Source organism: Nuphar pumila, chromosome 2, assembly GCF_984573655.1.
Source record: "Nuphar pumila chromosome 2, dmNupPumi1.hap1.1, whole genome shotgun sequence".
Taxonomy (NCBI): domain Eukaryota; kingdom Viridiplantae; phylum Streptophyta; class Magnoliopsida; order Nymphaeales; family Nymphaeaceae; genus Nuphar; species Nuphar pumila.
This window is the reverse complement of record NC_143250.1, coordinates 128,213,692-128,230,316: the sequence shown is the minus strand read 5'-3', so window position 1 is coordinate 128,230,316 and position 16,625 is coordinate 128,213,692. Positions and strand designations below refer to the sequence as shown.

The 16,625-nt window shown below is 36.0% G+C and overlaps 1 pseudogene; it reads right to left on the bottom strand.

The window, feature by feature from the left end:
* Positions 1-2,869: 2,869 nt before the first annotated feature.
* LOC149847076 (protein MIZU-KUSSEI 1 pseudogene) lies at positions 2,870-3,661 on the bottom strand (annotated as a pseudogene).
* Positions 3,662-16,625: the final 12,964 nt, after the last annotated feature.

The window sequence follows — 16,625 nt, the reverse complement described above, 5'->3', positions numbered from 1 at the left end:
AAATCAATGACATTGATATCCCGAAGGATGTTACAAGAAATGAACACATTTAAGATAATGAAACTTGGGACATAGCACCTCTACCTACAATGTGGAGTTAAATTCATCTCACGCAAGGGAGTATATGAGGTCAAAAATATTAGTGATAGCATTATTAATTCGAAAAATGATGCATGACAAATTTGACGTGTTTTCTCAAATGCCTCACAAATTTTGAAATTCGCTTGATGTCCAATTTCGCAGGTTCTTAATTTTTTAGACCTTTTTACCCTTAAATTTATGGATCTCTCGATTTTTGCGCGTTACATCACAGCATTTTTTCGATCTCACTAAATCTCACTAAAAAAAAATTGCATAATATTTTTGCAGAAATCACGAATTTTGCACAATATATGATGTGAAAACGGTTGTTTTACATCTCAATATATATGAATTTCGTCAAGAATTTCACATGCAAGATTCTGTTTTAGCATGCAAATATATATATATATATATATATATATATATATATATATATATATATATATATCGGTGATTAGAGTATGAATTTTGTCAAGAATTTTGCGTTGGTGGTTGTGAAAGTCTGCCTTTCCATGCCAAATTCATAAAAAATTTGTGGAATTACATTAAAAATATCTAATTATAAATAAAACTCAAATAAAAACCCTAAACTGAAATGAGATCCAAATGGATCTCTTATAGACCCGAACTGCACACTTCTCCGCTCATGCATCAGATTTGAATTGTAAGATCAAGAAACCATCACATTGGATTCAGGTCCAGAGGACAAAAAATGAAATAAAATCCCATAGTAGGATCCATACCAGTTAAGGAGTTTATTTCACTAAAAAAAAATTGTTAGCAGGTTCCGACCAGGGTAGTTAGGCCATTTTACTTGAGTTAACCTTGGCTTAATCAACCCAAGTTAATTGGACAGATGTAACTTGCATCCGACATTTTCAGAGAAAAGTTGGGTTATTGAAAAGTCATGAAAATTTCCCTTATAAAATCCATAATTTTTCGGTCTAAAAACCTACTGATGGATATTTTTTAAGTAGAAAAGATTAAAAATGCATTTAAATCGGTGTTTGCTGGTGCCCACAGGGAATAATGCTGCAAACGGATTGCTTACAGGTTGAATCCTGCATGATCCCAATTCAAATCGGAAACCTACTTTCGTGCATTTGATCCAAATCTGAGTTTGGATCCAAAACTGATTGAATGATCTAAGATTAAATCTGAATCTGAACCATTTGGGATAATACTGGACCCTGTAAAACATATCCAAAACAAGCTCCAGATATGAAAAAACGTAATCAGATCGGGATTTTGTTCTGGATATAAATTAGTGCTGACCTAAAGTACTAATCTGAATACGATCCAAATCCAAAAATGATATGATTAAGCAATGCAAGTCTGATAAGAACGCAACGGAGGCTCCGCTTGTTTGGCAGGAGCAGTTAGTTTATGTCACCTTGTGTTGGGACGTTGCAAGTTCGAACCCCATGGTATAATTGTATAACTGTTAGGGGTCTGCCTAACCCCAGCTTTCTCTATCGGAAAAAAATGTCTGATAAGAACGCACATTCAAATCTTACTTGAAACTTCAAAGCCCACCCATTAGGCCAACCCTTCTTGGGGCATGTACAGTACAGTGTACACGGTTTTGGTTAGTGAGGTTTGAGTCCTGGGTATGTCTTCACCGAGTGGACATGCATGCCGATTAAAAAACTAACATGTATAGATATTATTTTAACATATATTAATAATTTTTTCATATTTTATATTTTTAAATATTCAAATATCAAAAGTAAGTTTTTATTAAACAATTAAAAAATTTCCTAATGCCCTTTTTTAAAAAAAAAATTCAAACTTTTTTGTCGAACTTATTATTGTATTCATGTATCTTTGTGGTTCTTAAATCATCCGATTATGACACAGACACGATTTTATAATACTTGAAAAATCTAGGGTCCACCTTATGCAATATGTTACCTGCAGCTTATAAAATCATACTTTTTTTTGTTGAAAAAACAGTCTAAGAGCCGATCCCCAGCATTTATAAGAGCAAGCTGAACCCATCTATGACATTTAAATTGGTCAAAGCAGCTCATCCAAACGGACAGGTCGGTCGCCATGACGAAATGTTACCCCTCTCTCTCTCTCTCTCCAAACGGACAGGTTGGTGTGTGCTTTGTCGACAGGCTGAAGAAACTACACATCTTTTTTGGTCGTGTGAAGTGTTTCAAGAATTGTTTTTCTAAAACTTGGAGGGCTCCATCAGTTGTTGTGCGGGAGGGTTGCTTTGCGTTAGATCTTATCCTCGGCCCTGCTATAAGTAGACGTGAAAAGAAGTGGAGGACTGTTTGGAGAGTTTGGTTGTTTACAGTGTGGTGGTTCATATGGATGGCCAGAAATGATGCTACTTTTCGGGATGTCCTGTTCAACCTTAACCGTTTGACCCATAGGGTCTTGGCTGATGTGTATGCTATCTTACGCATATATCTCAAAGACCTACCTCTGCCACAAACCGATCCTCATATAGAGGTTTGTGGTCCTCTATGAGTGTTCTGTTTTGTGTTATTGGTGTTCTCATGTTATGCAGTTGTGTTTGTGCTTGTGGGTCTCAACGCTTTGTTGAGTCTCACTTTTAAGTAACGCTGATCGCTTTTCGGCTCTCTCTCTCTCTCCCCATCTATATATATATACTCAAATGAAAAAAAGGGATTGCTTTTTAACTGATCATGTCATCATCTTAGCCTACCACAAAAAAAAAATGGAAGAAAAAATAACCAAGAGGCATGTTGCTAATAAGGTGTTGTACATTAAATACCCACCTCTATACATTTGCTCAATTGATATATCGAATTCATATTCTGACCATAAAGATGCTAAGCTCGGGACCATTGCTACCGTCCGGGTTAAGCATGTAGAATGCTTCCGAGTCTCTCGAGCCCACAACTCGCTCAAAGTAGGCTCGCATGTAGGCTAGCTCACCATCCTGGGCCTCTGACTCACCCTGTCCGGCAGCAGCACTACCACTTGTTGCACTTGGGAGCACACCCGCACCCATGGACACAGCCTGGAGCAATTGCATGACATTGAGGTCCTCCTCGTTCGGGTCGCGCCTTCCACCAAACCCGGATTTCTTGCCGTTGATATACATGGTCCATAGTGGCTCGTCAAGGAGCTTGGCTCGGTCGGGCCTCTTATCGCACTCGAGTGCGATCCGCACGAGCCCAGACGACATCTCCTTGAGGAGCACATTGGTCTGCAGTGCTAGCTCGATGACTACATCTGGTAGGCACCTTGGTGCCTCTTGAATTGCTAGGCTGACTCGGCCTTTCTGGTACCCAAAAAGCGTACCAGTCACCCGCGTACCGCCCAAGAGGTGGGGATCACCATGAGACGATGGACCGCCTGGGATGAGAGTCGGGACCCGGCAACCCGTGTTTATGATGGGAAAGGCTCGGAAGACGGATCGGAAGATACGGTACATCTTGACCGATTTGGGACGCTTCTTTTGTGAAGGTTGGAAGAGGGAGATTGGCGGTCTTGGTGGGGCCTCCAGGGTTGATGGTGGTGGGGCCTCCGGGGGTGCTGGTGACGAGGCCTGGCTACTAGATGAGGCCACCGTGCTAGTGGGTTTGTTTGGCCCCATCTCACCCTCAAACAAGATGTAACCTCATTTGCATGCTTCTCCTGTTTGAGAGAGAGAGAGAGAGAGAGAGAGAGAGAGAGATCTGAACCAGCCAAGATGGTTTAATAAATGGATGAGAACAAGGAGAGAGAGAGAGAGAGAGAGAGAGAGAGAGAGAGAGAGAGAGAGAGAGAGAGATGGTTGTATGAACAAAGGCAGTTGTTTGGTAAAACAAAGATGCAGGATGAACAAAAGATCAATTGGTTTGCTGAAAGAAAGGCATAGGGTGTAGAGAGAGAGAGAGAGAGAGAGAGAGAGAGAGAGAGGTTCTTGGGAAGGAGGTTGATGTAAGAGTGGTAAATGAAAGGAAGAAAGAATGGAGGAAGTTTGTTGAGTTTGTTGAGGTTTGTAGGGTTGACCTTGTTTTCCGGTGAAGGGTCTTACGGTTCTTGGTTCCACCGTTTGAAAATTGATACATTTTCTCACAAACCTTGTAAGAGCGACATTCTGTTGCCAATTTCTTGGCGTGTATGTTGCCAATTTAATTTGCTCTCCAAAGTCAGGTATATTAATGGTTTGGATCTCATCTGGATTGAGGATACACCTATAAAAATGGATGCATGCAGATCCATCTATCAATACTCAAAATATTATCATACCATTCCCACACAAGAACTTTATATAAGATTGAAAGCTGGATCACCTTCACTATATCCAGGTAAGGTGTCCCAAACATAGTATCCAGATAAGGTCATTTGTCGAAGGAAATAAAAGACATATAATCAACATATGAGATAATAATTCTTCTTTCAAATGAAATAAATGACATATAACCAATTATCCTTGAGTTGGATCGTAAATCTTTGATTTTCTTTGTATTGACAGTGAAATTTCATTTAATTGCAGTGGTTGGCGCTGCATACTTCATCGTTGCAGACAAGACTCTGTGCTGGCTTCTGCGAGATCTTTTAGAATAGCAGTAAACTTGGAGGATTTTTGTACACTTGTACATGTTTTTTTTATTCCTATTTCTCTTTATCTAGATCTTGCTTTAAAATTTAGTGTCAACACATAGTGAATGTCAATTATCTCCTATATACTATATTTATGGAAGACAACAAACCCATTCATCAACTCAATCCATTTTGAACGATCTTGAGCTTAAACTTTAATAATGCAGTTTGGAAGTATTCTGAAACCATAAAACTCTAGAACTAAAAGGTTTTGGCTAAAATTTTTTTGCATAGGATGTTTAACTATAGTACAATGAAATACTTTATCTTAAAGATTTTCTAAACCTGATTCAACCTTGTCATGTATCACTTTTTATCATGCATCACTTTAATGTTTTCTTGTATCATCCAGCATCAAATTGGTTGCAAACTGGTAGGGAGGCACAGCTTGTGGCCTGAGCCACCCTGTCAATCTTATGCTAATTCAATTTCTATAAATATGCTAAATCATAGGATTAAGGTTGGGTGGATGAAATAGAAAAATGCAACTGAAGTGTTGTGCGATTGTAGAATGCCATTGCGGTTGAAGGGAAAGTTTTATAGGATGACAATTAGACCCGCTTTACTATATGGTACGGAATGTTGGGCTGCCAAGAGACATCATTTTCAAAAAATGAGTGTAACTGAAATGCGTATGCTTCGATGGATGTGTGAAAATACACTAAAAGATAAGATTCGGAACGAGAAAATACGTAAGAAGGTAGGTGTTGCATCCATTGAAAATAAGATGAGTGAGAATCGTTTACGATGGTTTGGGCATATTCGGCGAAGGCCTAATGATGCTTCGGTTAGAAGGATGGAGAAATGAGAGAATATATTAGCTAAAAGAGGTCGGAGTAGGCCTAAGAAGACTTGGATGAAGATGATAAGAAAGGATATTAATGCTTTGAACCTCACCGAGGACATGACATTGGATAGAAATGAGTGGAGGAGAAGGATTCATGTGGAGGACCCTCAATGATTTTCTTTTTGGTTCATATCGCCGACCCCAATTGTTTGGGATGAAGGCGTTGTTGTTGTTGTAAAAGAACCACATTTTTGTTCTTTGTTAAAAGTAAGTCTAAAATCAACCAGCTATTACCAAGTTTATTTACAGTGTTATTGCTGATTTTGAACAAAATCATGGCAACATATTAAATAAGAGGGGTGCACTAAATGGGGTGCTGACAACCGAAGATTGTGTGCCCTAAATAGAGGAACTATGTTTCAGCCAACTATTATCATTTATTCTAAATGAGTGTTTGGCCATGTTAGGCAACTGTATTCAAGGTCCCGAGCTCTATAAGCGTATGATGGAATTTCATTACTGTGAAATTTTACATGAGACCAAACTGTATTTCTTGCATTGCAATTGACTCATACATTCGCACCACCAAGACATTCAATCCACGATAATAACCCACCATGTTAATCATTGGGAAAACAGAGTATACCACTAATAACAATTCATAGGAGACAAATTGTGTTCCAAAACATGCTTTTTAACCGTTGAAAATTGACAATACATGTATTTCTTGAAGTTTCAATGGTTTCGTTGGGTGCCATTACATGAGCAACTTCATAGCTAAATACCAAATGGTTTCTACATGTACAACTGATAAAAAAAAACATTGGATACCCTTCACATAACTATCTACTAAACACCACAAAAAAGCCATCAACACCACAAAATCACACGTTTTATCATCTCTCCAGCTTCATTACATGCCATAGATCAGGAACACTAATAAAAGATAAGGGACAACACCAATCTTCATTTTCCTATAACAGGTAAAATAACATTTGAATTAGAAAATGAAATCAATGTATGAATAAAAAGTCTACATTATACGCATGCTATATAAAGTAAATCATGTAAATTCATCTGAAACTTATTTCTTCAATTGCCATTGTTTTACATATCAATCGCGTGGATATCTTGGTGAGGCAATTTTCTAGTACACCATAAGATGTTCTACAAAAATCAGGGAAAATCTAGCAACTAAGAAAATAAAATATGATGTTTTTTTTTTATAATATGTAAAAAGAGTCTAAAGGGCAATTCATATGCAGCGTAATTCTTTGAAGATTTTTCAAAATGGTTAGTTTTTTCATGTAGTTTAGAGAAATCTCAACAAACTAAACAAGCTTTCAAATTTTAAAAATACATATTCATTTAAACAAATAGAACATCACATAAAAATGTATATATCATGATAAATCTGTCATATTCATTTAAATGATAAAATCACAATGTTTTCAAAATATCACACTATTATAAGTGTGTGACTTTTAACAAAATATCATATTCTTTTCATAGATTTAACTAGATCGTCACTATCACTACAAGAAAAATGTTATTTAGCGACAGAAATTTGCGACAAAAATAATCCATCGCAACGTTGCAACGGATTAGCGAGAGAAAACTATTCATCCCTAAAATTGGAATTAGAACGTTGTCGCAAATTTTTGACGGATTAGTGATGGACAAATTCCGTCTCACACTCCGTCGTAACTTCACGACGGATGAGCGACACTATTTTTTCATCGCTACTCCATCGCAAATTTGCGATGGTGTTTGCGATGGTGTTTGCGATAGAATTTTTCTGTCGCTAATCCATCGCTAAATTTCCCGTAAAACCTTAATTTGAGCCCCTTTCTTTTCTCTTTCTATTTCATTCGGTCACCCTTCTCCCATCGCCCGCCGCTTATCGCCCATCGATTGTCGCCTGCCGCCCTCTACTTCACCTCCTCCTTCATCCCTCACTCCATCTCTCGCCGCCGTGTGCCATCGTCGATGACCCCCAAGCACCGATGCCATCATGTGCCATTGACAATGACCCCTGAGCACCGACGTCGCCGTGTGTCATGTGCCGCTGTTGCTGACCTCCGAGCACCGACGTCTCTGTGTGCTGACGACCCAATGACCCCCAAACAACCTGACTCGTTGACAGTGCCTCATGGTGCATCAGGGTCTGGACACGACCGGGCTCTCACCCTCTCCGATGCCCCCTTACAGAGGACTTGGGTCGAGTCCGTCGGTGAAGACGCTTCTACATACTACAATTCGGTAGGCAAAGCTTACCGATTCTCAAGCTGGGCTATTTTTGGTTTGCTCACCGTTATTAGGGGAATCCTTGTAAGTTTTTTTCCTTCGCTTATTGATATGCTTAAACTCAGCGGATGGTCTCACCTGACCTGGGGTCGCTAAGCTGAGATGAGAAATCGCCTTTAGAGTTCTAGCAAACTTTCGATGCTTCATGTGAGATGCGGCAATCCACCGCACACAGAGTGCACAACTATGGTAATCCACCGCTTACCTCACCGCATTGTGTTGTGAGCCAACATTTCAGCCGAAGGCACACCCATAAAAAAGGCGTTGCAGGCCAATCTTTCATTTGTACATTTATGCTTTGCAGGTGCGTAGCTAAGCTAATTGTGTGATGCTTAGTGCTACGCATCGCATGCAGCTAAAAATGTCATGCAAAAAGAAATAAAAAAATGCGAAAGTAAAAGCATGCAAATCGGATAAATATCCATGGTAAGTGATGTAGGCGCATCACATGTTATTTAATTTTTTGGATGCAACACTTTTCTGTTCACACACTCACTTAGTTGTGGATATCTTGGACTGCTTTGCTGGAGTTCGAAGATCATGCTGAGCATGATTTGAATGTATGAAAATAGAAGTGCTCTTATTTTTGGAGTTCAGATTTTATTAGTCATGGTAGTAATTAGCAAGATATTGGAGTGCGTTTGTTGCAGGTACATGTTTGACATTGTTGTGGTATGAATGAGTGATTGTATTACCATGTTTGATGTAATTATATTGATGCTTGCATGAAGTTATTTTTAATTTGATTATGCCTTTCATTTGAAATTGTATCATGAAAACATGCTTCAAATGAATGTATCATGTTGATGAATGTGATTTCATCATTCTAAATATCCTTGTGATGAGTATAAATATGATGTGATGGTTTTGCATATGAAAATATTAAGTTATCAATGCATGCATCATAGTTTTTGTAATTGAATGACATCATATATATATATGTGTGTGTGTGTGTGTGTGTGTGTGTGTGTGTGATATATCAAATCATTACATCCACCATCAATGTATGATAAATTAGATATTTTCTTCGTCATAACATTCTTGTGATTCTCTTTTAACTGGTTTTGATAATATCTGTAACATCATAGGACAAAATAGCTGCAAATCATGAATGAATGTACCGTAAGATAGTTGACAATGAGGTATCGCTTAAATATATGGATGGTGTTGACAGTTTTATTGATTTTATAATAGCAAGTGTCAGTATAATGGATCCTACTGGTCGAATCAGGTGCGCTTACACGATGTGTAAGAATAATCGATTTGTAGAACCTCATGACGTTAGACATCACCTATACAGAAAGGGTTTTGTGAGTGATTATCAGAATTGAATGCTTAATGGTGAAGAATTTTGAAATAATTTTGATTCACGGGTGGATGTGGTGTACGATAATCCATATGTAGATTTGATATTTGATGCCGCAGGACTAGAACTGGCTTTTGCTATGGGTCCTAGTGATGTACCAACTTGAGTAGAGGAAGAAGCAGCAAACGATGCAAGAAGCAACAAACGATGCAACTAGTAAATTTTATGACTTACTTAGAGATGTTGATGAGCCACTTTGGAATGATTGCGAGAGTCACACTATCTTGTCTGCAGTTCTTCAACTACTGAATTTAAAGTCCAAGTATAATTTGAATCAATCATGTTTTGACCATTTGTGATCTATTGTGAAGAGTATGTTGCCAAAAGATGAGAATTTGCCATAAAATTTCTATTGTACAAAGGTTATGGTCAACGCTCTAGGTATGAGATATCAAAAGATAGATGCTTGTCCAAATCACTGCATATTGTATTTTAAAGATCAAGAAAATAGCAGATCATGTCCGTCATGTGGGCATCCTTGATTCAAGCCAAAGATAAGAGGCAATGATAGTACGAGGTCAAAAGAAGTGTCATACAAGTCACTCTGTCATTTCTCTTTCACCCCTAGATTGCAACGATTGTATATGTCTTCAAGGACAGATAAATACATGAGATGACGTGCAAATAAAGTTTGACATAATGAAAACAAGATCACGCATCCTATTAACGCAGAAGCTTGGAAGCACTTTGATCATACTTATCAGACCTTTGCAATGAAATTGAGAAATGTTAGGCTCGGTTTATGTACAAATAGATTTAATTCATTTGAGGGTAGATCAACTCCATACTTATGTTGACCAGTATTTGTCACCCCATACAATCTTCCTCCAAGCTTGTGTATGAAGCGTTAAAATCTTTTTTTATCTATATTTATCCCTGGTTTGACCTTTCTAGGCCAAAATCTTGATGTATATTTAAAGCCATTGATTGATGAAATGAAAATATTATGGGATGACGGTGTTCTCACGTACGATGCCCACAAAAAAACAAAACTTCAATATGAAGGTTGTTGTTCTATGGACAATCGGTGACTTCCCTGCATATGGTATGTTATTTGGTTGGAGTACACATGGGAGGTTGGCATGTCCGTACTGCATGGAGGATACAAAATCTTTTAAATTGACGCATAGAAGAAAATCGTGCTGGTTTGATTGTCACCATTAATTTTTACCCATCGACCATCCGTTCTGACAACAAAGGAATGAGTTACGAGCAGGCACAACTAAAATAGAAGGTCCACCTACACGGTTGTCAGGTATAGAGATTTTAAGACGATTGCGATACTCGCCATATAGACTGATAGATGTCTGTAGTCCGACGTTCTTCCTTGGATTTGGAAAGGATCATAATTGGACAAAGAAATCTATATTTTGGGAACTACCATAGTGACCGACCTTATTGATACGACATAATTTGGATGTGATGCATATGGAGAAAAATGTGTTTGATAATGTGTTCAATACGGTAATGAATGTCAAGAAAAAAATGAAGGATAATCTGAAAGCCCGTATGAATTTAAAAGTAATATATAAAAGACCAGAATTAGAACTCATAGAGTATAATGGCAAAGTATTAAAATCAAATGTAAGGTACATGCTTGGACCAAATCAAGTAAAGCAGGTATGTCAATGGTTGAGACAATTGAGATTTCTAGATGGATACGTCTCTAGCATTGCTCGAGCTGTGAAGATAGACGAGGGAAAATTATATGGGTTGAAGAGCAACGATTGTTATGTCATTATGCAACGGTTGATTCTCCTAGCATTTCATGATATGTTAAACAAATTTCTCATCTATGTACTTTAGAAGAGATTTCAAATTTCTCATCTATGTACTTTGAACCTCACATTCCAACACATTACACTTGCCCATCTTATAATGATGATGAAGAACAAGTTACTGTGGTTGGCGAACTATCGATATTAAAACCACTTGGGCATGCCTTTGGTAGTTGTCGGTCAAAACTCTTCGAAGATCGAGAGCAAGACGCAACACAAATCTATATCTTTTTTAATTGCTCAGCGATCGACCCCTACATTGAGTAAGTATACTTAATATGTTACACTAAGTTCTCTACATACGTACATGGTTCGGTAATATAATTATTTGTTAAGTACAGACGATTTGATCTGGAGTTACGAAGAGAACTTTCACATCTCACTGATTTAGAAGTACTGAAACAACATAAAAATAAGTTTGTGGCATGGTTGAAAGAGTTGGTAAGGACGATGACATGCATTCTTTTTGCGTAAACAACAATATGTTACTTAATTGGTTGTGATCACAGTCATTGTTTATGCTTGTAGGTTCACTATGGTGATGTTAATGACCAAGAAATATGTGATTTACAAAATGGTCCGACCAAAGTTATCCAATGTTACAACAGGTACATCATAAATGATTATCGATTCCATACAAAAGACTACGGTGTAAACAAGTCAACTATGAATAGTGGTGTGTGTGTCAAGGGTAACAGCTATGGTGAAAATGAACATGACTACTACGGTGTTATAGAAGAAATAATGAAGTTGACTTACTTAGGCATAAATAACAGGATAACTTTATTCAAGTGTCATTGGTTTGATCCCACAACAACAAGAGTCGACAAAGCCTCAGGCATTATGGAGGTGAATCATAAATCAAGGTTTAGAATATATGAACCATTCTTAGCCTCGCAAGCTCAACAAGTTTACTATACTTCATATCCGAATACAAGGAAGTCAAATAGAAATAAATGGTGGGCAATTTGTAAGGTGAAGTCTAAACTATACCTCGAGTATGATTAGTTACAAGAAGACAAGATTCTTGAAAAGGGTGATTACTATCAATCAGATGATATGTATGACTTCTCTTATGGTCACGATGTCACACATGGTTTGCATGTCACATCTTCATTGTTTGATGGCACACATATGAAGAATGTGATCCAAATGATATACTAAGTGGATGAGCGCTTAATGAAGAAGAAGACGAAGAGGAGGAGGAAGAAGAAGAAGAATATGAAAGTCAAATAAGTGATGAGGAAGCATACTCAAGCTAGTGAAATACATCTTGTAATACATACCACATCACTTTCCCATATGCTCTTATGTTTGTATTTCGGAGACCATGCTAGTCATGGTTGTAGTTAGCGGGATATTTGAGTGTATTTACTGCATGTACATGTTTGACATTATTGTGATATAAATTATTTGAATGTATTGTAATATTTGATGTGACTGTATGCATACTTGCATGGAATTATTTTCGATTTGATTATGTATCCATGTTCATGGAATTGCATATCATGTTACATTCCATGCATACTTATCATGTATATGCACAATTCATATATAGTTATAAAACTGATTCATGTAGGACCTTTAAATTTTTATATTTCATGCATATGTCATGTCCATGATAAGATCAAGAGTTATGTAATTGATCCAAATAACATTTTTATTTATTAGAATATGGTTTGTGGAGGTCACAGTGGTCGAGCACCCAGTAGTGAAGGATCAAGTGGAGGACATGATAGTCAGTCTCAGCCTTCGTCTTCACGTAATGCTTCGATAGGTATATCATTTAAATAATTGTATACTTGATTAGTTTAAATATGCATTGTGTGAATTTCTAACTCATTTTTCTATAGATGATGTTTTGCGTGCACATGACCCACCTACATCAGCTATTCATACATATCATGAGACAACGTCGGATGCAGGGTCTTCTCAGTCTGATACATGATGACTCATTCAAATAGTGTATATCGATAGTCGACCGTAAGTATTTCATTTTTACTTATCCAATACTTATCTTATAAATAGTGTATATCGATAGTTTATTTTTAATGTGTATTGATTCATGTGCAGTGCGAAGTTCGAACCACAAGAAGTAATATGAGAAATTAAGTAGTCACTACTTCAGCATCTTTCAGGACCGGTCGCTCAATGAAAAGAGTACCCAAATGAGGTGTTAGACAATTTGTGGTTCTCATTCATGGTAATATAAATGTTTATCATAGCTAATGTGTTTCATATTTAATTTTTTGTTATAGTCATGTATACTAACTTTCTGAAATTATTTATAAGCTTTGAATCATTTTGCGACTGCGAGGTGAGTGTGGCAAAAGGTGGTTGTCAGTCGATTTGCCGATATGATGCACAATATGAAGACTGCAACAATAAAAGCATTTGGTTTGATAGATGATCCACTGCAATGGAAGAGACATGGCCCTCTTACTATCAGGTCAGATTATTGGGATGCAATGTGCAACAAGTGGGTGAGCCATGGATTTTGAAACCGCTCAGCAAAGGCTGCACAAAACCTAGCGAAGATACCCAATGCCCATCTACACACAGGTCGATCTAGGACTTTTGGGAGCCACCAAAAGAAAATGGTAACTCATCAATATATATATATATATATATATATATATATATATATATATATATTCAAATTTATAAGTATTGGTGCATACTTTTTAATTAATTTTTTTATCATTTAACCTCGCATGAGGCAGAAAAAAAGAGGCATTGTGCCTTATAAGGGTGTTTTGTTGAAACACATAAACGTAAGAGCACGGAAGAGTTCATATCAAAGAAGGCGAGAGTGACAATGGTATGTATTATTGTATTAATAAACATTGTAATAGATAAGTTACCATGAGCATTATAATTCTTAATTATTAATTCATACTGTAATCATTACTTTGTAGGAGTCATACGAGCAGCAGATGGTAGAGCGATATGGCGATGACTCCACTTAGCATCCGCCTTTTGATCATACAACATGGGTGACTTCAACTGGTGAACCAAAAAAGGGTCGTGTTCGGGTTTGGGAGTAATATGAACACTACATCAGTCATTGCTTCTTTCAGCCATGGCTCTCAGAGTTGTTTCGCCAGCATCAACTCCCAGCGTTCGATTGACCTTGCTAATTCTTGGGATGATGTCTCCCAGCTTATTAAAGACACAGTGCATGACTTTTTACATGAAGTCATTTCCAACGTTGTCCGTAATGAGTTATGCAGTTTTTTTTTAGACAGGGAAACTTCGTCTGCAGGTGCCCGTCAGGTATGAAAGTTCCATGTCATTTGTTTCATGTCATTAAATTTCAAGCTAGTATATGCATGATTTCATCACATATGAGCATGATTTCATCACTATGAAGTTGTTTGACTGCCTTATAATACATACATGCATAATTCAATCACTATGAGAGTTTTTTTATAACCTTAGAACACATATAAGCATGAGTTCATCACTATGAAAGTTTTTTTACTGTCTTATAACAAATATATGCATGAATAAATCGCTATGAAAGTTTTTTGACTGTCTTATAACACATATATGCACGATTGAATCACTATGAAAGTTTTTTGACAACCTTAGAACACATATATGAATGATTGAATCACTATGAAAGTTTTTTGATAACCATAGAATACATACATGCATGATTGAATCACTATGAAAGTTTTTTGACAACCTTAAAACACATATAAGCATGATTCCATCACTATGAAATTGTTTGACTGCCTTATAACACATATATGCATGATTGAATCACTATGAAAGTTTTTTGATAACCTTAGAACACATATAAGCATGATTTCATCACTATGAAAGTTTTTTGACTACCTTATAACACATATATGCAATATTGAATCACTATGAAAGTTTTTTGACAACCTTAGAACACATATATGCATGATTGAATCACTATGAAAGTTTTTTGACAACCTTAGAACACATATATAAGCATGATTTCATCACTATGAAATTGTTTGACTGCTTTAAAACACATATATGCAAAATCGAATCACTATGAAAGTTTTTTGACAACCTTAGAACACATATATGCATGATTTCATCACTATGAAAGTTTTTTTACTACCTTATAATACATATATGTATGATTAAATCACTATGAAAGTTTTTTGACAACCTTAGAACACATATATGCATGATTGAATCACTATGAAAGTTTTTTGACAACCTTAGAACATATATATAGCATGATTTCATCACTATGAAATTGTTTGATTGTCTTATAACATATATATGCATGATTAAATCACTGTGAAAGTTTTTTAACAACCTTAGAACACATATAAGCATGATTTCATCACTATGAAAGTTTTTTTACTGCCTTATAACACATATATGCATAATTGAATCACTATGAAACTTTTTTGACAACCTTAGAACACATATATAAGCATGATTTCATCACTATAAAATTGTTTGACTGCTTTATAACACATATATGCATGATTGAATCACTATGAAAGTTTTTTGACAACCTTAGAACACATATAAGCATGATTTCATCACTATGAAAGTTTTTTTACAACCTTAGAACACATATATGCATAATTGAATCACTATGAAAGTTTTTTGACAACCTTAGAACACATATATAAGCATGATTTCATCACTATAAAATTGTTTGACTGTCTTATAACACATATATGCATGATTGAATCACTATGAAATTTTTTTGACAACCTTAGAACACATGTATAAGCATGATTTCATCACTATGAAATTGTTTAACTGCCTTATAACACATATATGCATGATTGAATCACTATGAAAGTTTTTTGACAACCTTAAAACACATATAAGCATGATTTAAACATTATAAAAGTTTTTTGACTGCCTTATAACACATATATGCATGATTAAATCACAATAAAAGTTTTTTGACTGCCTTATAACACATATATGCATGATTGAATCACTATGAAAGTTTTTTGACAGCCTTAGAACACATATATAAGCATGATTTCATCACTATAAAATTGTTTGACTCCCTTATAACATATATATGCATGATTGAGTCACTATGAAAGTTTCTTTACAACCTTAGAGCATATATAAGCATGATTTTATCACTATGAAAGTTTTTTGACTGCCTTATAACACATATATGCATGATTGAATCACTAGGAAAGTTTTTTTACAGCCTTAGAACACATATATAAGCATGATTTCATCACTATAAAATTGTTTGACTGCCTTATAACATATATATGCATGATTGAGTCACTGTGAAAGTTTTTTTACAACCTTAGAGCACATATAAGCATGATTTTATCACTATGAAAGTTTTTGGACTGCCTTATAACACATATATTTACGATTGAATCACTATGAAAGTTTTTTGACAGCCTTAGAACACATATATAAGTATGATTTCATCACTATAAAATTGTTTGACTGCCTTATAACTTATATATGCATGATTGAGTCACTATGAAAGTTTTTTTACAACCTTAGAACACATTTAAGCATGATTTTATCACTATGAAAGTTTTTTAACTGTCTTATAACACATATATGCACGATTGAATCACTATGAAAGTTTTTTATAATCTTAGAACACATATATGCATGAATGAATCACTATGAAAGTTTTTTGACAACCTTAGAATACACATATAAGCATGATTTCATCACTATGAAATTGTTTCACTGCCTTATAACACATATATGCATGATTGAATCACTATAAAAGTTTTTTGAT